The sequence below is a fragment of the Cavia porcellus genome, unplaced genomic scaffold (genome assembly GCF_034190915.1).
Source record: "Cavia porcellus strain 051 isolate PalLab524CR breed Dunkin Hartley unplaced genomic scaffold, mCavPor4.1 scaffold_8, whole genome shotgun sequence".
NCBI lineage: Eukaryota > Metazoa > Chordata > Mammalia > Rodentia > Caviidae > Cavia > Cavia porcellus.
Window position 1 is genome coordinate 41,986,997 of NW_026947491.1, and position 26,608 is coordinate 42,013,604.

Consider the following 26,608-nt stretch of genomic DNA (forward strand, 5'->3'; position numbering starts at 1 on the left):
TAATGGGTTAAGGACTGAATGGGAAGAAATGGATGAATTTTAAAAACAACAGCTTGAGGGGGGTGGGGAAAAAATAAAAACAACAGCTTTCATAGTAATTTGATAATGTTTAGGAGTGTTAGGGCATTGGAATAGTTTCTTGTTATTAGGGAAAGTAAAATTTTGTGAACATTACCTTTATTTCCATAAAGGAATGTTGTAGGCAACGTACAGGGAAAGGATTTAATACAGGACACATAATTTATAGGATTATTTTATAATAACCCAAAGATTTAAATGCAGAAGAGTGTAGGAGATGTGTTCATACACTAACATCTTTTCAAAGAATTCAGCTGAGGGCCTGGATCCTGCGACAGTGTCCTGCACAAGTCCAGCTGAAGACCTGGAGCCCATGGCAATATCTGTGCAAGACTGTTTCACTGATCTGTACTGAGAATGCCGGAAGATCAGTGGTAGAAGCTAGAAAGTTTGTGCTAGTGGAATGAAGGCTCTGTGCCAGAGATGAGGGCTCTGCATTGGAGCCAGGAAGTGACACTCAAGGAAAGGATCAGAGCTCCTCCAATGATGAGAACAGCTGAGTTCATATCATGAAAATCAGTGTGACAAGCTTCTCCAGGAGAATTAACAGCACACTATCCCCCGCTCCAGTTCTCTTTTTGTGTTGCTGGTAACAATCTTCAAGTGGGCCTTCCACCACGCTAACTCAGTTTACTGAGTGTTAATTATGCTTATTAGTTATTTAATTTGCCAGAAGATACGTATAAATACTTGGAGGCTCATTAGGTGTACTTGTAGATTCTGGGAAGGATTTCCTGAAGTAGTAATACTGATATTGATGGACAGGGGTGGAGAATATTTTAGATTTGGAAAAAGGCATGGATTCGTGAATCATTGCAGCATGTTCTAGGAATGATGATTGATTTTTTTTTTTTTTTTTTATCTTTTTCCTTTTTATCGGTACCGGGGATCGAACTCACGACTGCCTGCTTGCAAGGCAGGCGCTTATGCCACTGAGCTAAATCCCCAGCCCCGATGATTGATTTTTCATTTTTTAAAAATCCGTTTTATTAGGGGCTGGGGATTTAGCTCAGCGGCATAAGCACCTGCCTTGCAAGCAGGCGATTGTGAGTTCAATCCCTGGTACTGATTAAAACAAAAACAAAAACATTTTATTCAAAGATAAAAAGAAAAAAGAAAAACTACAACAAAATTTCAAAGCACATCATTTAGGGGGCAACAGTGGTACATACATTGCACTTTGTTATCCCCAATTCAGAATGATGATTTAGTCACATTAGAACATTTAAGTTTAGGTTCAGGACGTCTGGTAACCTGGATAGGGAGCCCAGCTGAAGGCACTACTGGGGCAAGGGTGGACATTGTGGACCACAGAAACTCAGTTCTGTGCCTGCAGATCTTTGTTTCCCACTGTGGAAGTGCATTGTGGCAGGAGGAAGCAGCACTAAAGGAAAGTGTGCTCCCCTCTTGTAGGATCTGTTTGAGGTCTGGGAGAAGTTACTGCTGCATTGAGACATGAATAGACTTTAAGGAAGAATTGAAATACAATTACTTTCTTTTGATTTTTGTTACTGGAGCTCTGTATCAGGGCCTTTGTACTGAGCCATATCCCTAGCTCTGTTTTTTCAAATTTTGAAACAGGGTCTTGGTAAAAACTAAACTGCCTTGGCTGGGCTTTGATTTTGTAGTCCTCCAGCTGCAGCCTCCCAGAGAACTAGGATTACCGGCATAAATATAATATTTTTATTTTAAATTAAAAAAAAATTTTTTTTGTCTTTTTTGAGACAGGGTCTCATTATGTAGCTCAGGCTGGCCATGGGCTCACTTACTTTGTAGCCCAAGCTGGTCTCAGAATTGCAGTGATCCTCTAGCCTCAGTCTCCCAACTGCTGGGATTAACAGGTATGAGCCACCATGCCTGGTGATAAATATTCTCTTAAGGGTAAAGTTTATAAAGAATACATTTTGTTCTAGTGGCTGACTTCTTTGTGCTGAGCCCCTTCTAGACTTCTGGGCCCTTATCATTTTGTTCAGGGGAGAGTTTAAAGACCATCCAGGTAGGTCATAGAGGATTAATGAAAAATTATAGGCAACATTTAGTGACATCTTTATTTGGTGACAGTCACTGAGAGGAATAGTTTAAGACTCCTGCGTCACACAACCAAGGACACACCATTCTCATTGAAGACAATGCATGATAGCCCAAAATAGGTAAGAGCAGGCCTGAAGGAAAGAGAGGGCACAGATTCTTAAGGAGGCTGCTGAAGTGAGCTGTGTCTGCTATAGGATTAGAGAAGACTGAGTGAAAAGAGGTATTTAAGGAGGCAGAACTGATGACACCAGTGATGCATGTAAGTGTAGAAGTGATAGAGGAATCTACATGGACTCGTTTATATCTCTGATTTAGATATCTTGAAAGAAAGATAATTCTTGATGTAGAGAATGGGAAAATAGTTTTGAGTATGGGGGAGACAGTCAGTTTTGTTGACTTTGGGGTTATGTTGATAGAGATCCGTAGCCGCCTTGGAGTGCTTTAGAAAGGCCTGTCCTGAAATTACCCATTCAGTACTTTTGGTGTTACTGAAAATGGAAATGATGAACATGATTGAGGTTGTGTAAAGAGAGCATGTAAAGTGAAAAGAGGCTAATTACAGAGATCTGGGAAGCACCACCATTGAAGAACGAAACAGAAAAAAGGAACCTGGAAAAAAGTGGCCAGAAAGAGAGACAGAGTGATGGAATTTTCAGTAAGTATCTATTGTTACAGAGTTAGATTAAGGTGTGGATTGAGAAAATGCCTCTGGGGAGGTCATTGGTGGTAACTTTAGCCTGAATTGTTTCAGTGGCACTGAAGGAAGGCTGGGGTTGTGTGGAGAGGATGGTAACCTGTCCTGAGTGAGCCAGGATTCCTGTTTGAGGCAAGAGGAAGTGGAAGTAGAAGCTGGCAGCGTAACCTCCTCTTTCAAACCTAGCAGTGTGAAGTGAAGGAAAGATCAGTAGCTAATATGTGTATACATTTATCTGTGCTGTGTTTGTGTCCCCACTGGAAAATGAGTTGCAGAGGGCAGGAACTTGTTTCATTCACTGCTTTATCTCTAGGTAAAGAGCTGCTGAAGACCAGGCTTGGTGGTACATACCTGTAATCCCAGCACTCAGGAAAGTGGTGCTCAATGACTATCTGGTGAAGTGGGAGACCTGAGCTTCATTTGTGGGATATATGGATAACAGGGCTAGGAAAGAGGGATTTTTTATTTTATGTTTTTCAGTACCTGGAATTGAACTCAGGCGCTTGCCAGGCAGGTGCTTGTGCTGCTAAGCTATATCCCCAGCCCAGAAAAAGGGATTGAAGATTTAGAGGAGAAAAATGTAACGGAACTTGCTTTCCCTGAGTTGGCAAAGTTTGAGATCCTCAGGTATGCTTGTGTGATTATTCAGGATAGCAAGAGTGACTATTTTCTTTTTTCTTTCTTTCTTTATTTATTTATTTATTTTGTTTGTTTGTTTGTTTTTTTGTTTTTTTCCTTTTTATTGGTACCGGGGATCGAACCCACGATTGCCTGCTTGCAAGGCAGGCACTTATGCCGCTGAGCTAAATCCCCAGCCCCAAGAGTGACTATTTTCTAATACAGGAGAGAAGGAGGAAAGGACAGGAGCAGAAGCAGCTATTTATAGGTGGCAGAGAAGGAAGTTGTTTTCTCTTGATGGCCTTGAGTATTCTCAGTTAAATTAACAGGGAGTTGTGTTTCTTTGAAAGACACACACACACACACACACACACACACACACACAACCTCCCCCATTTGAGCCCTGTGCTTACGTGGAAAGTCTCTGTGTGACTGTAGGCACACACAAAGCTGTGGTCAGTGACTGGGTAGGTTGGGTAAGGATGTGCAGAGAGGATGAGTAAGAGTTGGCGAGACAATAGAGGTGGTTTCGGACTTGAATGTTGGGCTTGGCTGGAGCAGACAAGGAATGCATCGCACACCTGTGTGTGTCCCGTTTCATTCTGCCCACTAGCAGAATGCTGTTCTTGGGCCCTTAGGGAAGTGGGCGAGAAAGGGTAGTACAGGAGGCTTCCTTCTCTGAGAAACTGGAGACCAGAGTAAGTTAGAGTTGCTCTTTGTTAGCAGTTTCTCAGGTCTTCACCAGGTTGGCTTTCCAGTGTGATCTGTTTCTGATTCATTCAACAGGAAACTGCTTTCCCCACTTTGAATGACCTGTTTTAGAAGTAAAGGTAGTATGGAGAAGAAGGATGTGACACTGTTACAGTGAGTCAGAGAGCAGCAAGGCATGACCATATTTGTCTGTTGCACCAAATTTTATGTAGAAGCAATTTAAAGAATATTTAAGTGCTTGCTTACTAAGAAGTTCGTTTTTAGTTTAATAAAATTTGTCAAGAACTTTCTGAAAGTCAATAGAGAACAGTAAGGATGGGTTTACATTCTAGGCTTTAGCTGAAATTAAGTAACATAATCTTACCAAGCTGGTGGTTTTTTCTTTTGCTGATGTTTTATTGCAGATTGACCTCTGATAATTAAGCCATACATAGCAGGGTGGAATTAGACTCCAGTTCTGGCTGTTTCTGCTTTTGCATATTCGCAGTTAGAATGTGTTACCTATAAAGTGAGCAGAGGATCATTGAGAAAGAGAACAAGTTCTGAGGGAACCAAGCTGCAGATTCTTAGCATGTATTTAACTCTCCTACCAGGGAAAACAACTTTGTAGTGTAAAAAGTCCTGTTTCTTTCTGGAGAGAAGAGAAGTAACTTTTTCTTTCTCTTATAGAAGGTGAAATCAGAGATTGACTATGAGATAATTTTGAATTTGGTATCATTATGATTGGTTCAGTAATACTTCTTTGTTTTGTGGGAAACAGGGTCTTATTATGTATTTCAGACTGGCATTGAACTCACTAGTAGCCCAAACTGGTTTTGAACCTTTGGTAGTCCTTCTGTCTCAGCCTCTTTTTTTTTTTTTTTTTTTTTTTTGTCTTTTTCGTTTTTATCGGTACCAGGGATCGAACTCACAACTGCCTACTTGCAAGGCAGGTGCTTATGCTGCTGAGCTAAATCCCCAGCCTGTCTCAGCCTCTTTAAGTGCTGGGATTACAAGCCTATGGCACCACACTCAGAATGGATTCTTTTTTTTTTTCTAAGCCATGCCACCTCTATTGGGAGGTGGGGGAAAACTGTGTGACTCCAAATCTCGCTTCCCAAATTCCAAGGATTTCCCCCCATCTTTAGTTGAATAGTGGTCCAATTAGGGAATTATTTCAGGGAATAAAAAATGACTTTAGCTGGGCGGTGGGGGGGCGGTTCATGCTTAAGATCCCAGCTCTTGGGAGGCTGAGGCAGGATAATTACTGCAAGTTGTAGGCCAGCCTGGGATGCATAGTGAGTTCAAGGCCCGCTGAACTATATAGAAAGACCTGTCTTTTTTTTTTTTTTTTTTTTTTTAGTACTAGGGATTGAATTCATGTCCTTACACTTACAGGTCAAGTGCTGGAACTACTGAGCTAAAACCCTGGCCAAAAAGAACCTGTCTTTAAAAAAAAAAAAAAAAAAAAAAAATTTCAAGCAGCACTTTGGGGAAAACTCAGGCAACAAGAGAGTTATTTGACCAATTTTTCATTTTCATAGAGAACTAAATTACAGCTGAACAGAATATATGGAGAGCGAGAGAAAGAATGAAATGATTACTTTCTAGAAAGATTCTGAAGTTGGGCATGGTGGCATGCACCTCTAGTCTCAACTACTTGGGAGACTGAGGCAGGAGGATTGCTTGAGGCTTGAATCCAGGAGTTCAAAGGCAGTCTGAGCAATAGGGCAATAACCTGTTTTTTTTTTTTTTTTTTTTTTTTAAAAAGAGCATCTCCCGAGATCCAGCCATGTTGGAACTTAGGAGGCTGAGCAAGAAAGCACCACGCCCACCTTCCTAGTAAGCAGCAGACTGGAAAATATCTTAATCATGTTTGCTTTGCCTGTTGTAAGTCAAGAAGAGAAAGATGGTGAGCTGTGAGACATTAGGTAGAAACAGGGTCAAAGCGCATATTTTGAGAATGATGGCGAGGTGCTGGTTTGCGGAGAAGAATATAGTCTTGTCACAATGGATTTCATGGCATTGGCACGACTTTTGGGTAGGTTGTTGAGCAGGTGGCTGGTAGTGAAATATATCCTAGAGCAGGTTAGGGACCTGAGCATTGTCTTCCTGAGGTTCAGTAGGGTCACATATTTGAGGGGGAAAGTTGTAAAAGAAGCCAGTGAGAAAGGCCCATGTTTTGGAAGCCAGGGTGCCAGAGGCAGTCACCGGGACAGAGTTGGAGTGGGTAGAGTGTTACTTTTTGGTGGAGAAAATAGTCTCCATGTGAAAGTTATTGAGAAGTTAGGAAAAGGAGATGGAGGTATAGATTATCACTTACGTTCCTGTGGCTGAATCGGAGGCCAGCTTGAAAAAGATGATGAGAACATAGAAATAATGAATGTGGGCTACTCATTTTGAATAAAAAAAACAAGGTCAAGTTCATTATTTATGTTACTCGGCTGTTATTTTTAAATGACAGGATCCAAAGTCTCCTGAGGAATCTTTCTAGGCCAAGGAGGCTGAGAAAGAGGAGTTGAGTTAGTTAGGTAGCCGAGGAGCAGGTTGGACCCCCTGGGTATAGAGGAGGTGGCCTGAGGCAGGAGAGAGGACAGACTGGTTGGAATGGAGGAAGAGCACTGCTTCCTCTGAGCTATGAGGAGCTTTTGAATGCAGTGGCTCATTTGGGGAAAGGAAGTTGGTCCTGGGATGAAGGAGGAGGCATGAGGATTTGTGATTGTGAAGAGAATTGTAGCTATACTACAGGATGAGAGTGGGATCCCTAAGACCACAGCAGCATCGCCTCGCCCCTGCTGCTATGGTTGTCCGCGTGGATTTGGATGGCACTGTTGCATGATGTTTCTGCGGAGCTGACAGTCAGATGTCGTGGAGCCTATTAATGTGAGTGTCAGTGGCCCAAGGGTGATGGTAGGTCTAGAGGAAAGCAGAAGCCTGGATGTAAAAATGGAGTGTCCTGTGAGAAGAACTCTGAGGATTGACTACTGTTGACCTCAGCTTTATAGAGACTTTCTGTATTGGTAACTGCACATTCCAGTGTTGCTGTGTTTGTGTGCAGGTATGTGAAGCATAAAAAATTGTCTTATTTTAGAGTTATTGAGGGGAAATAAGGCATGCAAATGATTTTTTTCTTTCTTTGTTTTTGCAAATGCTTTTAAGGGTACTATGCATTATTTATTTATTTATTTATTTATTTATTTATTTATTTTTACTGTTCAATAGGATTGCTTCAAGTTCAAGGCCATGCTGGGCAGCATAGTAAGTTTAAGACCAGTCTTAACTGTAGTGAGTCCTTGCTTCAAGAAATAACACATCCCAAACCCAAAACTGTATTATGGAGTGTCTTGTACAGATAACTGTGTATAATGTGTGTGCACAGGTTGAGAGTTACAAATTGAGTACTGCTATGCGTATGATGTATATGATCTTGGTTAAGAATTAAAACTATAAGGGGCTGGAGATTTAGCTCAGCGGCATAAGCGCCTGCCTTGCAAGTAGGCAGTCGTGAGTTTGATCCCTGGTACTGATAAAAATGGAAAAAGACAAAAAAAAGACCCTCTTGCTTTCAAAAACAACATTTTTAAACATTGAAAAGATTTAAGAGATTTATTGCAAGTGAATTAGATTTTTAAGTTGTAAAGATTTTTAGTGTTAAAGTGTTTTTAAAATAAGGCATACTATACATTTGATAATGATTTTGGAAACTGCCTAAGTTATATAGGCTACTTGGAGGAACAGGTTTCCTGTATCTTTTTGAATAAAAGACAGTTGAACAGATAGAAGCACTCAAAGCAGAATTGATCATAGTGCTCAAGAAAATTGTACTCAGTTTTGATTGACTGAAAATAGATGTGATAAACTTAGCCTCCAGTATGTAAAAAAAATCTTTTTAAATACCTCTAAACTTCAGGGAAGCACTTTAGTTCAGTCTTTTAAAATTACTGCTTATTTAGTTTTGAGGCAGGACTTCCTCACAATGTTTAAGCTGGCTTTGAATTTACTATGTAGCCCAGGTTTGCCTTGAACTCTGCAGTGATCTTCCTGCCTCAGCTTCCCAAACAGTGGGATTACTGATGTGTGCCACCATGCTCTAATGTAGCCTTCTTTCAATTACACTTTGTTTCTTTTTTTTTTTTTTTTCAATTACACTTTCTGATAATATAACACAGAAGTCTCTGGAGTTCCTGTCCTAAGACAGACAGCATAATTCCTGAAATACAAGCATATGTACATTCATTTCAATGTGTTATGGGAGTTGGTTGGACATTTTCTGATGATCGCCGTAGTAATTAAACTGGGATAAAGGAACTTGTTTGAACATGAGAAACTGTAAGCAATTTTCCTCACTTGGGCTTGTGAAAGAATCTACAACCCGAGTTTTGGAGGGATCCCAGGTGTCCTCTTTACTGGCACCTTCTTTTTGCATCAGCACGCACTGTGTGAAAGAGAGAACAGTTTGGTCATGATGCCAGCCTACTTCAGGAAAGTCAAGTTTCAGAGTCAGGGTGGATGAAGAAAGTTTCCTGAGAATAGGTTAGATTTAGTATGGCTCAAGAGATTAAAAAGTAAAAATTGGGGTTGAAGTAACAACTCACTAAAACTTCTAAAATGCATGCACTTCATTTCTTATAGTCTTTGCACATTTCACCAAACAAAATACGATCCTTCTGTGCCCTGTTGTGGAAAAGCCTGATTTAAAAATAGTAAGTTTAGGGCTGGCGATTTAGCTCAACGGTGTAAGTGCCTGCCTGGCAAGTGTGAGGTTGTGAGTTTGATCCCTGGTAACACCCCCCCCCCCAAAAAAAAAATACTGTCGAGGAGGGTTATCTGCTAGCCCTGTCCCTACCTACAGAAAGGCTGGAGATTTAAAAAAAAAGGAAATGACCAAAACACTATATTTAGTGTTTTTTATTACTTATAAGAAAAATTAACAAGTAAGCTGGGTGTAGTAGCACACACCTATCATCCTAGTAATCCTAGCCCTCAGGAGGCCAAGGCAGGAGGTTTGTAGTCTGTTCCAGACCTACCTGGGCTACATAATGAGTTCACAGCCAGCCTGAATATATAGTGAGATGAGACCCTTTCTCACCTACTCTTGCGCCAGGAAAGAAACATTAAGTCAGAGTGCTTAAGCTGTTAGTAATAGTTGTAACTCTGGTTTGAAAGGTATACAGTTGTACAAGAACTGATCCTCTTACAGTTTGAAGGAATTTTCTGTTTTAATCCATGGTCACAAAGCAGTGTGTGTGGAGAACAGAAAATGTTTAATTCTATAGTGTAGCTTACTGTAGTCTGCCTGCCTGTCTTTCTTTTTCCTCTCTCCCTGCCTGCCCTTCCTCCCTCTCCTAGCTTTTTCAGACAGTCAGGCTGACTTTGAACTTGCTGTGTAGCCCAGGCTGGCCTTGAATTTGAGGTGATACTCCTGCCTCAGCCTCTGGAGTACTGGAACTACAGGTGTGTACTGCTATGCCCAGCGTTAGCACGTTTCATGTTTCCTTAAATTTTATAATTCCCAATATCTGTAAACCTGGACAATGTGTCTGATTGGTAGCTGTCTTGACACCTTTCTTGATGTGGAATGTTGTGGAATCTGACTCCTCCACTAATGTTTAGTTCACAGAAAAAATACACAGAACACACATACAGTAAGAGGGCAAACTGGAAAGTCTTATAAATAAGAATGCAGCATTTTTGTTAGAATTTGTAAAATTTAAGTGGTTTTTTTTTTTTTTTTTTTTTTTTGTCTTTTTTGAGACGGGTCTTCTATGCAGTTCAGGCTGGTCTCGAACTCACAATGATCCACCTCAGCCTCCCGAATGCTGGGCAGGCATGAGCTACCACGCCCAGCTCTTAAATCATTGTTACGTGTTTTGGTAATAGTTTTCCTTGTTTCCATTTTTCCTCCTAAATGGCAAAGATTTGTTATTCCTGAATTATCACTCTCCTAAAATCTACTCAGTTTGCTCAGACTTGTGTTATGTATAGAGTTTTATGTTCAGGTCCATGTCTGATGTGCAAGGATGACTGACTCAGATATGAATGATCTTATTATACTTGAGCTGTAGTCACACCTAGAAACCTTAGCAACAACAGGGCCAGTGTTTGATATACCTCACTTGTTAGATCCTGTCTGGGTTTTAGCATGTCTTCTGTGTGTTGTTCCTCAGCAAAACTGAACAAGTGCTAGAACAATTACATAGCTTTAATCAGATCTGTGATGACACTTTCTCACTTGGACCATACAAAGAAAATGAAACACCAAAACAAGTTTCTGATTGTTTCTTGTGTTGTTGCTTCTAGTTCAGTGGTTTCAGTGCCATACATTGTCTGCGAAGATAGGTTTTCATGGGTAAACTAAGGTTAAGACAGTCTTTCAATGTCTGGTGGCAAGTATATACCTTATGTGTTTATACATTTATTTAAGTGAGAAAGGATCTTGGTGTGTAGTCCAAGCTGGCTCAAAGACGCAGTCACACCTGGCAGGTTGTTAATGTGTTTTTTCAGACAGGATTTTACTGTGTAGAGCAGGCTGTCCTTGAATTTAGTATATAGTCCCAGGTTATTCTCAAACTCTCAGCATTCCTCCTGCCTCAGCCTCGCAAGTGCTGGGAATGCAGGTGTGTGCCACCATGCCCTGCTAAGTTGTTAATGTTTTAAAAACAGTTTTTCTTTTATTGTAGGAACAGCATGTACTTGGAGATATGAGTATTTCCTTAATCCTAATACCTAAACTTAAACAGTTACTTGTTTTATTTCCAGTTACTTTTTCCTTAAATATCTTTTGAAAAAACTGGATAACACTGTAAATTACACTGTAAATTCAGTTCTATTGAAAACAGTTGTGAACATTTTCTGTTTCATTGTTTAAAACAATGAAACATATTCTGTTTCATTGACTGCCATTGGTTTTGATACCCAGTGATAATATTCAGCTACTATTGGCTAGCTATATCTTTCAATTTTTTTTATAGTAAACATTTTTTTTTTCCTCTTGGTGGTACTAGGAATTGAGCACAGGATCTCCTGCATGCATGATCCTTTTATAATTTTTGAGAGAGGATCTTACTATATTGCCTAGGCTGGCCTTGAACTTTTCATCCATTGCTGCTATTACTGGTGTGTAGGTTGCCACAGTATTTATTTTAATTGAAATACAAGTTACTAGAAAGTCTAATAGTAAACATAGCTTATTAAATGTAGGGTATATTTTTCAGACATGTGAAACCAATCAAAGGTACATCTAGAAATCCAGCTCTTTCCTAGTTGTTGCCTCCCTCAAAGTTAGCAATGTTCTGACCTCTGTCATCATTGATTGTTTGCATTTCTCTTGAAATAGTCATATAAACATTCTCTTTCTGGCTGCTGTTGTTCAGTGTACTATGAATTTCACATATGTTAACTTATAGCAGTAAATTCTTTTTCATTCTGCATAGCAATTAGTTTATCCAGTTTATCCAGTCTACTTTTAGTGGACGTTTGGATTGTTTCTAGGTTTTTATTTTTTATTTTTATTTTTCCTTTTGAGACAGGGTCTCACAGTGCAGTTCAGGCTGGCCTTGAGCTCACTTTGTAACCCAGGCTGGTCTTCCAATTTGCAACGATCCTCCTGCGTTACCTCCTGATTGCGCTTGTAAACTCATGCCCCCCTAGTATTTCTAGTTTTAGCTCTAATGAGTTACCAACAGTGCAGTCATTTGTTCAAGGATATGTATGTGTTTGGCTTTATATAATAGATATTGCCAAGTATTTTTTTTTAATCTTTATCTTTATCTTTTTTTTTTTTTTTAAGATAGGAGCTTGCTATGCAGTTCAGGCTGGCCTTGGGCTCACTTTGTAGCCCAGGCTGGTCTCAAACATGCAAGGATACTCCTGCCTCAGCCTCCTGAATGCTGGGATGCATCTGAAAATCCCAAATGCTTTAAAAAACCTCAAAAGCTTTGAGTGTCAGCTCACTATAATACATGGGGACAAAAAGGCAGGAGCGCTAATTTTGTATCCAGCTATCTTCAGGCTTTATGTGTAAAGTGCACATAAAACATAATTTGGATTTAGACTTGGGTCCGATCCCTAGTAAATGTCATTTCACATAGGCAAAAATTCCAGGATCAAAAACAAACAAACAAACAAACAAACAAAGAAACACTTTTAAGATGCTTTTCTGCCCAGTGGTGTTTTTTTTTTTTTTTTTTTTTTAAATGGGGAGGGTTGGGGGATGACCAGGAATTGAACTCACAAACTTTGCGCTTGTCAGGCAGGTGTCCAAGACACTTTCAATCCTAAACGTTTGAGATTAGGTATAGCATCTTTCACTCACATCATCAGTGAATGAACCAAGTGTGGTGGTTCATGCCTGTAATCACGGCATTCAGGAGGCTGAGGCAGGAGGATCATTGTGAGTTTGAGGCCAGCCTGAATGACATAGGAAACCCTGTCTCAAAAAGACAAAACAAAATTTTAAAAAAATTTGTATACCATATATACTAACACTTGGTATTGTAGGTTTTCTTAGTTTCTATTATTCTGATAGGTTTGCAGTGATATTTCTTAGTGGTTTTAATTCACATTTTCTTAATGTCTAATAATACTGAGTAACTTTCCATATGTTTCTTGACCTTTTGTATATCCTTTGTGAAGTGCCTATTCAAGTGTTTTGGAAATCCTAAAAAATTGTGTTATTTTTCATTGTTTTTTAGTATTCATAAAATTTGGATATGAGTTTTTTGGATGTATATATTGTACATATTTCTCAGTTTCTTTTAGAGTCTTTATTAGTGACATTAATTACACTCTAAGCTAGAAACTGACATTGTTAATTTGGTAAAAACTGCACACACATAACTTGTTCTAAGGGTCATTGCTTGGAAGATAACAGGATAAGAAGAGTAGAAGTTCTGTTGTAGTTAGCTTTGCCTCAGCAATGCCAGATGTCTAAAAATTAAATGTGGGCCCTGGTTAGCATGGGGAACCAGCCTAGTGTATGGATATAGCAAATAAATTCATCTCTACTCTGCAGACTAGAAGCTCAATCCCTGATGATACTAGTTTGGAAAAGCTGTGCTTTTATATAATCTGTAGGTATAACAGAATAATGCTTAAATTGTGCACCACTGCTTAGGATCTTGATACATTTTAGTCTAGCCATTAAAAAGCATTTATGAACAAGTTTATGAACAAGTGAAAAAGCATTTATGAACAAGTTGGATGTTCATGCCATATGTGTGAGATGTGCTTCACTTAAACTTTGTTGCAGTGTTGGCATATTACCCACCTGAAGAAAAAACAAGTTAAACTGACAATATTTTTCTTCAGAGTTAGATTAAAATCTAACATAGTTGAAAGCCAAAAGTTAATACAGATACTAAGAGCTAAAAGACAGAAGTAGGTTTCATTTTCTGGTTAAGAGCTTGGGCTCTGCAGTAAGTGCAAGTTCTAATAGTTTGGCAATTTTGGCAGGTGGTTTAGCCTCCTTAAGGTTAATTTGTCTTTTCAAATCCACCTCATCAGTTTTTGTCAGGATTAAATGAAATAATTCAGCTAGGGGAAGGATGGCAAATTGGAGGCCAGCCCTGGCACTTTAAGTAGACCCTGCCTCGAAATTAAAAAAAAAGATTGCTCATTGTAAGGCACTGGGATCAAATCCCAGTAACACCAAGAAAACAAAGCAACACAATTTGTAAGGATGAGAAGAATTTTCATATTCTTTTGGAAAACAATTTGAGAGACCAAGAATAAAGTTACTAGTCATTGCAGAGGACTAAAATATTTTTCATCCTACTTTTTTTTCCCTTCTCCCAAAGAGTCATATCTGGGTTTAAAGTTGTCTTCCTTGTTGCTTTTTTTTTTTGAGGGAGGTTCTTGAGGCAAGGTTTCTCTTTATCTAATTTAGGCCTCAGATTCCAAGCAGTCCTTCTATCTCAGGCTCCTGAGTGTCCTGGGATTACAGGCATATACTCCATGCTCAGCATCTAGATTTTTTTTTTTAAGATAGGGTTTCACTGGGTAGTTCATGCTTGCCTAAAACTCTCTGTATAGCTCAGGCTAGCCTCAAGTTCTTTTTTATTTTTTTGTTTGGTACCAGGGATTGAACTTATGCCTCATGCTTGCTAGACAGGCACTTGGGCGTGCCACTGAGCTAAACCCCTAGCCCTGGCCTCAAGTTCTTGCCAGTCTTGCCTCCTCTTTCGTTACATCACTGTGCCTGGCTTTTTTTGTTTTTGTTTTCTTGAGGCAAGGTCTTACTATAGAGTGCAGACTGATCTTGAACTCACTGTGTATCCCAGGTTGGCCCCAAACTCACAGTGATCCTTGTGCCTCAGCCTCCTGAGTGCTAGGATTACAGGTTGGGCCATCACACCTGGTTCTTACTGCCTATTCTTATTTCCAGTGCAGCTAGCTTCTCTAGTCTGCAATTGGTAGCAGATACCAGTGGTTTGTTTTATTTAGCACAGCCACTTAGGCTTTTAAAAAATTATTTAAAAAAATATATTGGGTTTTGGAGTGTAGATTAGTAATAGAGTGAGTGCTTAGCATGTGCATGGCCTTTGGTTTAGTCCCCAGAAACAAAAACAAATAAAGTAAGACTGCTATGCTATATTTCACATGTATTTTATATGTGGATCTTTTTTATAACTCAAAAGATTTGTGAGAGTATCCTCCCTAGGGGATGGGTTGGAATATAGGATTTTATGTGAATGTAGGAGTTAATGGCCTATTTGTGGTCCTGATTATTTGAATAGGAAAAAATCATCTGTGTAAACTGGTCAGAGAGTAAAGCATTTTAAAAAATTATATAAAGGAGCTGTTTATACTTGCTGTTGCCATTCTTACCTGTCTTTCTTATTTCAGTGTGACTTTGGATATCGTAAATCTGTATGTAAAATATTTTTTATTATCTCATTGTGTTGTAATTATCTTTTTACTTACCTTCCTTCTTTAGCTGAATGTAAGTCCTTTTATTGTTTGAAGTTCCAGTTTTAGTACTCAATGCAGCTTAGCAATAATATTTAAAAACTGTTTTAGAACTATATAGACTTTCTGTAATAGCTTGTTATCACTTATTACAGGCATAACACATTTTTTGTTTCCAAATAATAGGCATGACAACTAAAAACCTTAATTGCCTTGGGCCCTGTACCTGAATTTTCTCTAAACTTTACAGTAATCTTCATAGGTAGGTCAGTGGACTCCTCATTTTATTTTATTTTTTTTTTTTAATTTTTAAATTGTTTTTGAGACAAGGTCTTGCTCTATAGGTCAGGCTGGCCTTGAACTCACTGTAACTCAGGTTGAAGTTAATGGAATCCTCACAACGCAGTCTCCTATGTGATAGAATTACAAACATTTCTCACCATGCCCGATTTGAACCCCCATTTTACATTTGAGGAAGTGGAGGTTCAAGAGGTTGGTTTTCCCCAGACCACTTTTGTTTGTGTCTCACTACCATGTAAACTAGTTTTCTTTCCATTACACATCACCCTGCTTAAGGGGCAATGTGTCTGTCAGAAAGAGAGACTGATGCAGAGCCAAAACATAGGCCACTTATCAAGAAGGCTGTAGAAAAAGCTTCATGAATGAAAAAGAGAGACAGAAAGTAGACCAAGAAATAATTTGGGAGGATCAGCCCAGCCTGAGAGGACCAGACCAGGTGACAGACTGTGCAAAGAAAGATAGAAAACAGAGAGAAGGGTCTACATACAGGCGCACCACTCACTGGAGACTGATCTTTTAGAGAGCTCTGCTTGCAGCAGTTTTTCTTAAAGCACGTTGGATTGGGTTGGGGAGTGGAGGAGGCTGGGTTAGACATGAATCCTCAAAGAGAAATACCAGACTGAATAGAGCGTGAAAGCCATAAATGACTATATCATTTTCAGCTCCAGATCCTGTGCCTAACACAGTAGATGTTCAACACATGCTTTGTTGAGTCAGTTATGAATTTATTTCTAACCTTTTGGAGTTGCTCACTTGAGAGAGATAGATGCTGAGAACTCTGTTGGACAAATACATTTACAACTGATGGTATTCAGAAGAGGAGCTCAACTGGATATTTGGGGAAAAAGTCAAGAACTTTTTTTTGAGAACTATTGTAATACATTTGGAATTCAAATTCTTTTTACATTTTGATTTTCAAAAAAAAGATAAATTAATGACATACTTTGGTCACAAATACAGTTAATTTCACATATACATACATACATATACATACATACATATATATATGTATGTATGTGTGTGAGAAACAAATACTTTAAGACAAATACTAATAGGTCAGACATTATGCAAGGTATCATGCTAGGCTAGTACTGCAGGGCTAAGTGAGATACTGAACCCTCCTTGTGAGCTCAGTCTAGAGAAACAGAACCCAGTGACAATACTTAGCATCAGGGCATGGGTGAGAAAATGCCAAAGGAAGCAGTGGGACATTAGATTTGGGATTATCAGAGACAGAAAACCCAAATTAATAATACTTAAGTGAAACATGTTTATTTTCTTATTATGGAAATAAATTGGGGCTGGCACATGTATAGCGTGAAGTTAACAGCATCCACACCATTACTCCGTGCTGTGAGGCAGCAGCCTCTTTCTTCAGGAGCAGGATGGGGACAGGATAAGGAAGAGGTTCAGGGATGTCTCTTAAAAAGTTCTAGAAACTTGTGCTTACACCCCATTGTCAAGAATTTATTTACCCTTTCATAATTAGCTATTAAGTGTGTATGTGTGAGTTGTATAACTGTGAAGGGAAGATGATTTTTTTCCAGATCAACTAATGGTTTCTCGTGGTACCAAATTTTATATTTTAGAGAAGGTGTTAAAGTGAGGCCTATAGATGGTCAGGATTATGCAGGTGAACACGATAAGAAAAAGAGTAGCACATTGAGAGGTAGGTGCTAGCAGAGAGACCTTGAAAAGATTGGAATGCTAGGACTTGTGACTTCAGCATTGCACAGATTGAAGGGGTTAGCTGCAGATGAGCCCAAAGAATCATTGAGAGCTACATCTGTCATTTTAATAAACTTGTATTTTGTCATCAGTGAGTGTCCTTGAAAAATTTTATTTATTGATTGATTGAGATAGGATGTTGCTCTGTAATTCAGGTTGGCCTTGAACTCACTATGCAGCCCAGGCTGGCCTCAAACTTGCTGCAATCCACTTGCCTCAGCTTCTCAAGTGCTGTGGTCTAAGACATATGCTACCACACCAAGCCTCTGAAAAAAATTATTTATTTTTTTGTTTTTTGAGACAGGATCTTGCTATGTAATGCAGGTAGGCCTTGGAGCTCACTTATATATCCCAAGCTGGCCTTCAACTCATGGAAATCCTCTAGCTTCAGCCTCCCAAATGCTGTATGTGCCACCTTTTTTTTTTCCCTTCTTTTTGTTTTGGTAGTGGGAATCAAACTCAGGACCTTGTGCTTGCTAGGTGGGTGCTGTGCCACTGAGCTATATCCTTGGCCCTGTGCCATCTCTTATAGCAGGCTTTTACATTTTAAAAAATTGTTACATTTACTTTATTTGAAATACTTATTAATAGCTTTAAATTTTGTCTTTTGGCTAGTAAAGCTTGAAATATTTACTGTTAGCAAGGGCAGTAAAGGAGTGTGTGTATGACTGTATTCCCAGGTATTCAGGAGGCTGAGGGAGGACGATCATGGGGTCAGAGTCAGTCTGGGCAATATTTTTTTTTTGTCTTTTTCCTTTTTATCGGTACTGGGGATCAAACTCATGACTGCCTGCTTGCAAGGCAGGCGCTTATGCCTATGCCGCTGAGCTAAATCCCCAGCCCCCTAGTCTGGGCAATTTAACAAGAGCTTGTCTCAAAATAAAAAAGGTCTGGGATGTAGCTCAGTGAAGAGTGCTTGCCTAGTAGGCATGAGACTCTGGGTTCAATCCTGAAGTAGTTGGGGGAGGTGAGGGATATGCTAGAGCTTTAAATGTACTGAACTGAAAGATGTCTGATTTACTGTTAAAATAAATCACGACACTGCTTATAGCATGGTTTCATTTTTGCTTAAAAATGAGTATGTTTTAAATTATGTGTGAGCAGGGGCCAGCTATTCAGGACCCACTTTTGTCTCTGTTTTCTTTCTCTCAGTAAATACTTCCTACACTTGAAAGAAAAAATTGTGTATGAGCATAGGAAAATCATTTATTTAAATGGTAATTTCCTCTGTAGAATTCAACTTAGTGTAGTGATGGGTGACATGTTTATTGTGTGTGCTTTTCTGACATTACTCAAAATATCTTTTAAGAAAACATAAAAATGTAGCGTAAGAAGGTATGCCCTTTAAAAATACATGTAGAACATGAGTGTGGTGGTGCACTCCTATAATTGCAATACTCAGGAGGCTGAAGCAGGAAGATTGTTGTGAGTTCAAGGCCAGCCTGGACTACAACATGAGTTCAAGGCCAACCTGAACGGCATAATGAGATACTGTCTCAAAAAAACCAAAAAAAAAGAAAGAAACAAACAAAAAACCCACCATCTAGAATGGTACCTCCGTTTGTGAACTTAATTCTTTGCATTGTGAAGTTTGTGAATCGAGGCCTCAATGTATAAATGTATCTGTGTATTCATATGCATACTCTTGTATGTATATGTGCAATGTATATGATATCTGTATATATACAAACACAGCTAGGTGTTATAGTAGCACACATCTGTAATCTCAGCACTGGGAAGGCTGAGCAGGAGGATCACTGTGAGTTTGAGGCCAACCTGGGCTACACACTGAACTCAACACAGCAAAGCCTTGTCTCAGAAAACAAAAACAAAAACAAAAAACCCAAACACATATATAGAGTGACTGTAATTGTCAGTTAAGCTACAGGATGCATTGTATTTCCATACTTTTTTTTTTTCTTTCCCAGGGTGGAGGATTGAGCCCAGACCTTGGTCAGCTAGGTAGGTCTTCTTCATGGAGCCATATCCTCAGTTTGGGTTGAGATACATTTTTTAAAGTGCAAGACACAAAGAAGCGCTTTTTGCTTACAAGTCTTCACGAACAGTAGTAATTTAGTTTAAGAGCAACAGGATTTATTCTTAAAATGTACAGTTTTCTAATACTGCAGTAATATCTATTCAGGTTTCCTGAACAGGTTATGGTTTGTTCTTGTCTCTTGAGTTAAAGTTTAAATTTTATGGTAATTAAGCAACTGTATGACCTTTGAAACTTAAATAAAGAAAGATTCCCTACTAGGAATTGTAAGTCTTCTAGGTACAGTTGCTTCAGGTTTGGACTATAAATTGTCTTCCTCTGAGGAACTTAGTGACTTAGTGAGACCCTGTCTCAAATAGAAAGAAAAGGAAGGAAGGAAGGAAAAGAAGGAAGGGCAAGCGAATGATCTGGGCATGTAGTTCAGTGTGAAGGCTCTCGGTTCAATCCCAGAACCAAAATATTTGAATTTTGTGACTTGTTTTTTGTTTGATAGATTTGAATTTCGTGTGTAATTCTGTTCCGCATGTAACAAGCAAGGCACCTAGTTGTATGAGATTTGGAAATATTTTAAATCCTCTGTTCAATGTCGTTAGCAACTTTAGATCTCTCTGGGACTCTCCGGTGTGCAGATTATCCAGACCTTGTCTTCTCCTCTAATCAGAGTATTGGTTGCCACTTTGTAGTGTCAGCTTTTTGCCCAGTGAAGGAAAATGAGGTGCCTAGAGACTGCATTTTGTTTTTTCAATCCTGATTAGTTTTATTTATAATGGGTAACATTAAATTTTAAAAGTCTTCATGGATCTCATGGATTTTAAATTTGGGGTTTAATAACAATGTACAGTACACCTGTTTTGAGAATCAAAACATCCCACAACTTCGTGGGACAGTCCCCTGCCCTTCGCTTCTTTCTTCCCCTCCCCCTTTTCCCTTGTACCCAAGGCTTGTATGCTGAGCTATGGCACATGCCTCTTTTTATTTTTGAGACTGTCCTGCTAAATTGCCCAGGCTAGTTTGGTACTTTGAATCCACCTGCTTTAGCTTTCCAGAATGCTGGGATTACAGGCATGGGCCACCTTGCTTGGCTTAGATAATTTTTCATTGATTTTTTTTTTTCATTTATCTTTTTCATGAGGCTAGGACAGTCATGAATGAATTCAGAAATTGGGCAGTTCAGAAATTGAGCAACTCCTCTGGCTGAGGCAGGAGGTGAATATTTAACAAGATATCCAATCTAAAAGAATGATTACCCTTGAAGATATTCATAACCTTTAGTTTATTAATAATTATAAAATTTTCCCATATTCTAGGTTCTTCAGGGGACTGGTTTGGATAACCTAGCAGTCTTTTCCATCTCTCATGATTCACTTTACTTATTGAAAAATTATCTTAAATAGAAGGAAATAAATAGACCTGGCTCTGAACAGTGCTGCTTCAGTGGGAAGAGAATGGTTTTTGTCAGTGCCTCTGTGACTGTTACTCTAGAGGCAGTTTCTATGTGCTGACTACCATTCTAGTACCCAGCTACAGGTGCTGCCTACATGCCTCTCAAAGCAAATGACAAATTGTTCTTTTTATAAGGATTTCGTTTAGCAGCATCTTTAAAGGATGTAGCTACCCTCCTTCCGAGCTATATGCCTAGCCTTTTTAAAACTTTGAGACAGACTCTTGCAAAGTTAGTCAAATTGGGTTGGAATTTTAGATCCTCCTGCTTCAGGTTCCCTGAGTGCTTGGACTATTACAGGTATGGTACCATGTCCAACATTCAGTAGGATTTTCAAAATACAAAATATAAGCTGAATATGGTAGCTAATATCTTTACTTGGGAGGCTGAGGCAGGAGGGTAGAGAGTGTAAGGCCTGTCTCAAAAAATATGATTTTGGGGACTAGGCTGTACCCCTGCTTACCCCCACTTTTCCCTCTCTCCTCTCTCCCCTCCTCCCTTCCACTGTCCCTCCCTTCCCTTCCCTTTCTCCCTCCTCTTTTTGAGACAGGGCCTCTCTATAGTTCAGGCTGGTCTTAAACTCACTATCTAGCCCAGCCTGGCAATTGTCCTGCCTCAGCCTCCCGATTGCTGGAATTACAGGCGTATACTACCATGCCCGGCTTTCTTTTCCTTTTTTTTTTTTTCTTTTTGTTCAGCCATCTATCCACCCATTTCTGAGGCAGTGTCATCTTTTTTGCAATGCTGAGGATTGAGCCCAAATCTTCATGCATGCTATGCGAGTGCTCTATCAGTGACCTGTTCTTCAGTCTTGATTTGTTTGTCTTGAAGTCTTTATAATCAAAACATTTGAGCCTGAATATGTTTGTGCACATTTGTAATTCCAGCCACTTGGGAATTAGAGGCAGAAAAATCACATTTTGAGGTCAACCTGCTTAATTTGGAGAGACCCTGTCTGAAAAACTTTTAAAAGGCTGGATGTGGAGCTCAGTACTAGTAGTAGGATGTTCTTTAGTATAGGTGAGGCCTTGGGTGCAAGCCTCAGTACTGCAAGAAGGCAAAGCAAAAGTGTTTATTTCTTGAGTGCTTTCAATTTATTAAGTACAGTACCACCTTTGTACTGGCGTGGTGCTGAGTGCTTTACAAAATACCTGCAAGAGTAGTATAACTTTCATTTACATAAGGCTTTGTACATAGAACTTTTGCAAGTATTATTGCTGTTAAAATTTTGAGCTCTTTGAATTGGGTATTGTGGGTGCACACCTATAATCCTAGCACTCCAGAGGTAAGGTCAATCTTGATTTACATAGGGAGACCCTGTCTCAAAAACCCAAAAACAACCAAAAAATCAATAACAATTAAAAAAAAAAAAACCAACCCAAAGCAGCAATACCACAACAAAACAGAAACCTTTGAGCTCATAGTAGTAGGCCTAGCATAAGAAAGGTATTAACCCATTTTATTTATTTATTTATTTATTGGTACCGGGGATCGAACTCATGATCTCGTGTTTGCCAGGCAGGCGCTTATGCTGCTAAGTAAGGTAAGTCCCCAGCCCAGCCCCATTTTATTGATAAGAATAATTTACACCCTTTATGGCTGTATGACTTTGTCTTTTGTGTGTCTGACCCACTAGGATGTAAGTTCTAGGAGAGTGGTGGTGAACCTACGATGTGTGCTCCACAGGAGGCATGCAGAGAGAGCCCTTTCTACTGGCATGTGAGCCAGGTATTCCCAGATCTTGGACATGGGCAGCTGAAACATTTTGTAATCTAAAAATTCATTTAGAAATTTCTTCAAGATTTACAGACAATTCTACAAGCCATCAGGAAATTTGCAAGGGATTTTCTAGTACTATAGCAGCTGCAAAGGAGAATTTTGTTAACAGATTTTTATTTCCATAAGATGGAGACAACCCTGTGGTTTCTTCGCCAGATAAAATCAAATTGGAAGAACTCGATCATTCCTGTTTATACTATTTAGATTTTGGAATCTGGAAATAGAGCTGTTGTCCTATGTGCAATAGGAGATGTTTATGCAGGGAGGACAAGAAGACAGAAGAGTGTGGAAGGGAGGACAAAGGACAGCCCGGTTGGTAGTTCTGAAAATGATATCTTTAAGGTGTGGAATTCTCTGCCAAATAAAAAAAAAAAATTTTTTTTTTGGTCTTTTTATCAGTACCGGGGATCGAACTCACGACTGCCTGCTTGCAAGGCAGGTGCTTATGCTGCTGAGCTAAATCCCCAGCCCCTCTGCCAAATAATTTAAAGTCAGTGAAAGCACTTGGGATTGCTTTTTTAAGTTTCTTTGGGTCATCCTATGCTTACGAGCAGCTGATTTCGGCTTTGAATCATCAGATAGATACAAGAGACACACTTAACAGATGACTCGAGTACTGCATGTTGTTGAGAGTGCTCCCTCTCAAACTAAGGAAGTTTGAGCCAAGGTTTAACAGATTATCAGAGTGCATACAAGAATAAAGCTCACATTAAAAGTTCAGTTTTTAGTCTAAGCCGGTTTATGGTCTCTGTTTCTTTTTTACTTGAATTTCTTTTATTATAACCAAGATTGATCATTTTGACATGTTTTGGAGCCATTTGTATTTTCTTTTCTGTCAACTTTACCCAGTTTTTTTTTTAGGCGACTGGGTTCAACATAACAGTATATAGGAAAACCATTAAGGCAAAGTCTTTTGTCAGTATATGATTTCTAGTTCTGCTGTTCTGTTTTTGTTTTTTTTTTTTTTTTCCCATAAGAGATTTGAAAGTTAGGGATTTAAATGTTTGGACCTTTTTGTCACATTTCTTTTTGGTTTGTTTTCTTTTTAAATAATAGCTTTATTGAGATATAATTTGCATTCCATAAACTTCACACTTTTAAAGTAGCAAGCAATTTAATAGTATATTTATAATGTTGGACAAACATCTTCTAATTGGGTGCTGGTGATCATGACTGCCATAACTCTAGCCCTGTTAGCAGTTAACTCCTGGATTTCTTCTCCCCCAATCTCTGGAAACCACCAAACTACTAGCTTTGGGCTTTCTTTCTTTCTTTCTTTTTTTCATATGAACAAAATACATTAATATGTAGTCTTTATTTGTCTATTTAATTTTTTTTGTCTTTTTCATTTTTATCAGTACCAGGGATTGAACTCATGACTGCACACTTGCAAGGCAGGTGCTTATACCTCTGAGCTATATCCCCAGCCCTTGTCTATTTAATTTTTATTTTTTGTTAGTATGTTTGTGATAATGAATATACTTGTGATCCTATTTCTTTTAAAATATCAAGTATCAATCACTAGTTAATTTAGAGTAAAATAGTGTAATAATTCTTTTATTGATAATATAGTAATATATTTCATATTTTGAGTATGTAGGGTTCACAGAAAACAGATAAACTTTTAAGTGCATTTTAAAGGGTAAAATTACTTTGAACCTTGGTTCCTAAATAATGTACCATATTACTGTGATGTCAACCTCTCCCCTCCTCAGTTTTTAAAAAACTTTTGGGGCTGGGGATTTAGCTCAGCGGCATAAGCGCCTGCCTTGCAAGTGTGCGGTCGTGAGTTTGATCCCGTGAGTTTCATTTTATCGTACCGATAAAAATGAAAAAGACCAAAAAAAAAAAAAAAAAAAAAAAACTTTTTGGAAACAGGTCTTCACTGTGTAGTTCAGACTGGCCTTAAGCTCACTATGTAGCTCAGGCTTACCTTCTTCCTCAGTCTCCTGAGTCCTGGGATTATAGACCTTGTAATATCTTAAAAATAGTATAATTTAACTTTTTGTTAACCTATAGGGTTTATTTTATTTTATTTTATTCTATTCTATTCTATTCTATTTTTCAAGACAAAGTCTTGCTAGGCAGTCAGTCCAGGCTGGCCTCGAACACTGTGTAGCCTAGGCTGGCCTTGAACTTGTGGAGATCTTTCTGCCTCGGCCTCTCAATTGCTGGGATTACAGGTGTGCACCACCATACCCAGCCCTAGGGTTCATTATTTTTGAGTATTGCCCAGTCCTGTTTCGCTGTAGTGGCTTTCTGATTTCAGAGTAAAACGGTTTATCTTGATACTACAAGGATTCTGTTTCTTGTGTTTTAATAATTTCTTTTTTAAAAAATAGTTTCTGATATTTCCAAGATTAGTACTTTTCCTTTAGATTGGAATTTGATTTAAATTTCTTGTTCCCTTATTGAGCAATGCAGGTTCCTCATAAATAAGCAAAAACGAGACAAAAATTACTGGTATACTGCAGAGATAACTGTTGTATCCTATTTTCTATCCTCCTCAAGATTATTTTTATTGCTCTGTATATGTAATGTTTACATTCCTTGCGGAAAGTCCATATATGTGCATAACACATCTTCATTTCCTTTTTTCATTTCCCTTCCCTTCCCTGCTTCTTCTCTGTGTCTCTTGTTAACTTTCCAATTTGAGAACGATCTCTGCTGTCTTTTATTCTGCTCTTTGTTTATAATTTGGGTATCTCATTTAAGATAAATCACGCAATATGTAAACTTTTTTTTTTTGGTCTTTTTTCCTTTTTATCGGTACCGGGATCGAACTCACGATTGCCTGCTTGCAAGGCGGCGCTTATGCCACTGAGCTAAATCTCCAGCCCCCAATATGTAAACTTATATATCTGATTTATTTTAGTTGACATAGTCTTCAGGTGGATCCATCTTTTTTTTTTTTTTTGGTGCTGGGGATCAAACTCACAACCTTGTGCTTGCCAGGTAAGTGCTTGTGCCGCTGAGCTAATTCCCCGGGCTCCATTTTTATATAGAAGACTCAGGTTTATCTTAGTGTAAATGCCACATTTTCTTTAGCCTGTCGCCTATTGATGGCCTTGCAGGATATTTATGAGATTTAGCTATTATGAATCGTACTGCTATAAACATGGTTATGCGTGTATCACTGTAATATGATTTAACTGTTTTGGAAAGATACCTGGAAGATAAGTAGTTGGGTCACATGAAATTTTCAAGTTTTAGTTTTTTGAGGAATCTCCATACTTATTTCTATACTGGTTGTACTAGTTTACATTCTCACCAGCAATGTAGAAGAGGGTCCTCCATATCTTCCAAGACTGACCAGCATGCTATTTACTTGATTTCTTGCTGATAGCTGTCCTTTCGGGGATAAGATGGAATTTGCAAGGCTATTTTAATTTGCTTTTTTAATGGTCAGTGGTGTTGAAAATTTAAGTGTCCATTCATTTTCACTTGGCCATTTTTTGTTGTCAGTTTGGCTTGGACCTAACTGGCCTCAAGTAATCCTCATCCCTCAGTTTCCCACCTAGATGTGTCTGGAGGCACAGGCTGCCTTGCCTGATGATTTTGCTGTATATTACTTCTGTCCTTTTTCTGTGTGTATGCATAGGTAAATAGATTCATAATGGGTTTAAGAACTTGTGTAATTCCTTATCTGTTTTTTTCCAAATAGAATCTGTTACTTACATTGGAATAATTCCCATCCAAATGTTAATCAGGCCTGACCTTGCTTAGCTTCTGAGATCAGATGAGATCTGGCGCATTCAGGGTGCTATGGCCGTTACATTTGAATATTTCCACAGTATCATTTTTAAAAAACATTAAATGTTTTACAACCTACTCCAAAGAGAATTCAAAGAGCAGATATATATAGACAGACAGAAATGCTGACATGAATTTGTTATCAGTGGTCTTTTGGGTTGGAGAATTGGTATTAGTTGCATTTCTTATGGACAAAATTTATTCGTGTTACCAGTTTTCTACAGTTTATAGAGTTGTAAAATAGCATTGTTCTATTGAAAAGATACCTAGTGTTCTCTCTCTCGGTGTTTTTTTTTTTTTTTTGAGACAGTGTCTCACTTGCACTCATTCCATAGCCCAGCCTGGTCTGAACTTGTGACCACTCTTCTGTCTCAGCTTCCTGAGTGCTGGAATTACAGGCATGCGCCACCATGGCCAGCTCTAGTACTCTTCTTTAATTCTACTCTTCTAGAATGCTTTTTTAAAAATGGACAAATGAAATGAATAGACACTTCACAGAAGAATAGTATGTTTGTAACATGTATCATAATATATTTAACTCTCCCCATATTAGTGAACATTTAGGTATTTTCCTTTTTTTAAACTTAGAAAC

General features: G+C 38.7%; 1 protein-coding gene and 1 pseudogene across 5 annotated transcripts in view; both read left to right on the plus strand.

Moving 5' to 3' along the window:
- The window catches only part of Dip2b (disco interacting protein 2 homolog B), a 220,058-nt gene that overhangs the window by 16,659 nt on the left and 176,791 nt on the right, over positions 1–26,608 (plus strand). The window lies entirely within an intron of this gene.
- LOC111753341 (small nucleolar RNA U13) lies at positions 13,293–13,385 on the plus strand (annotated as a pseudogene).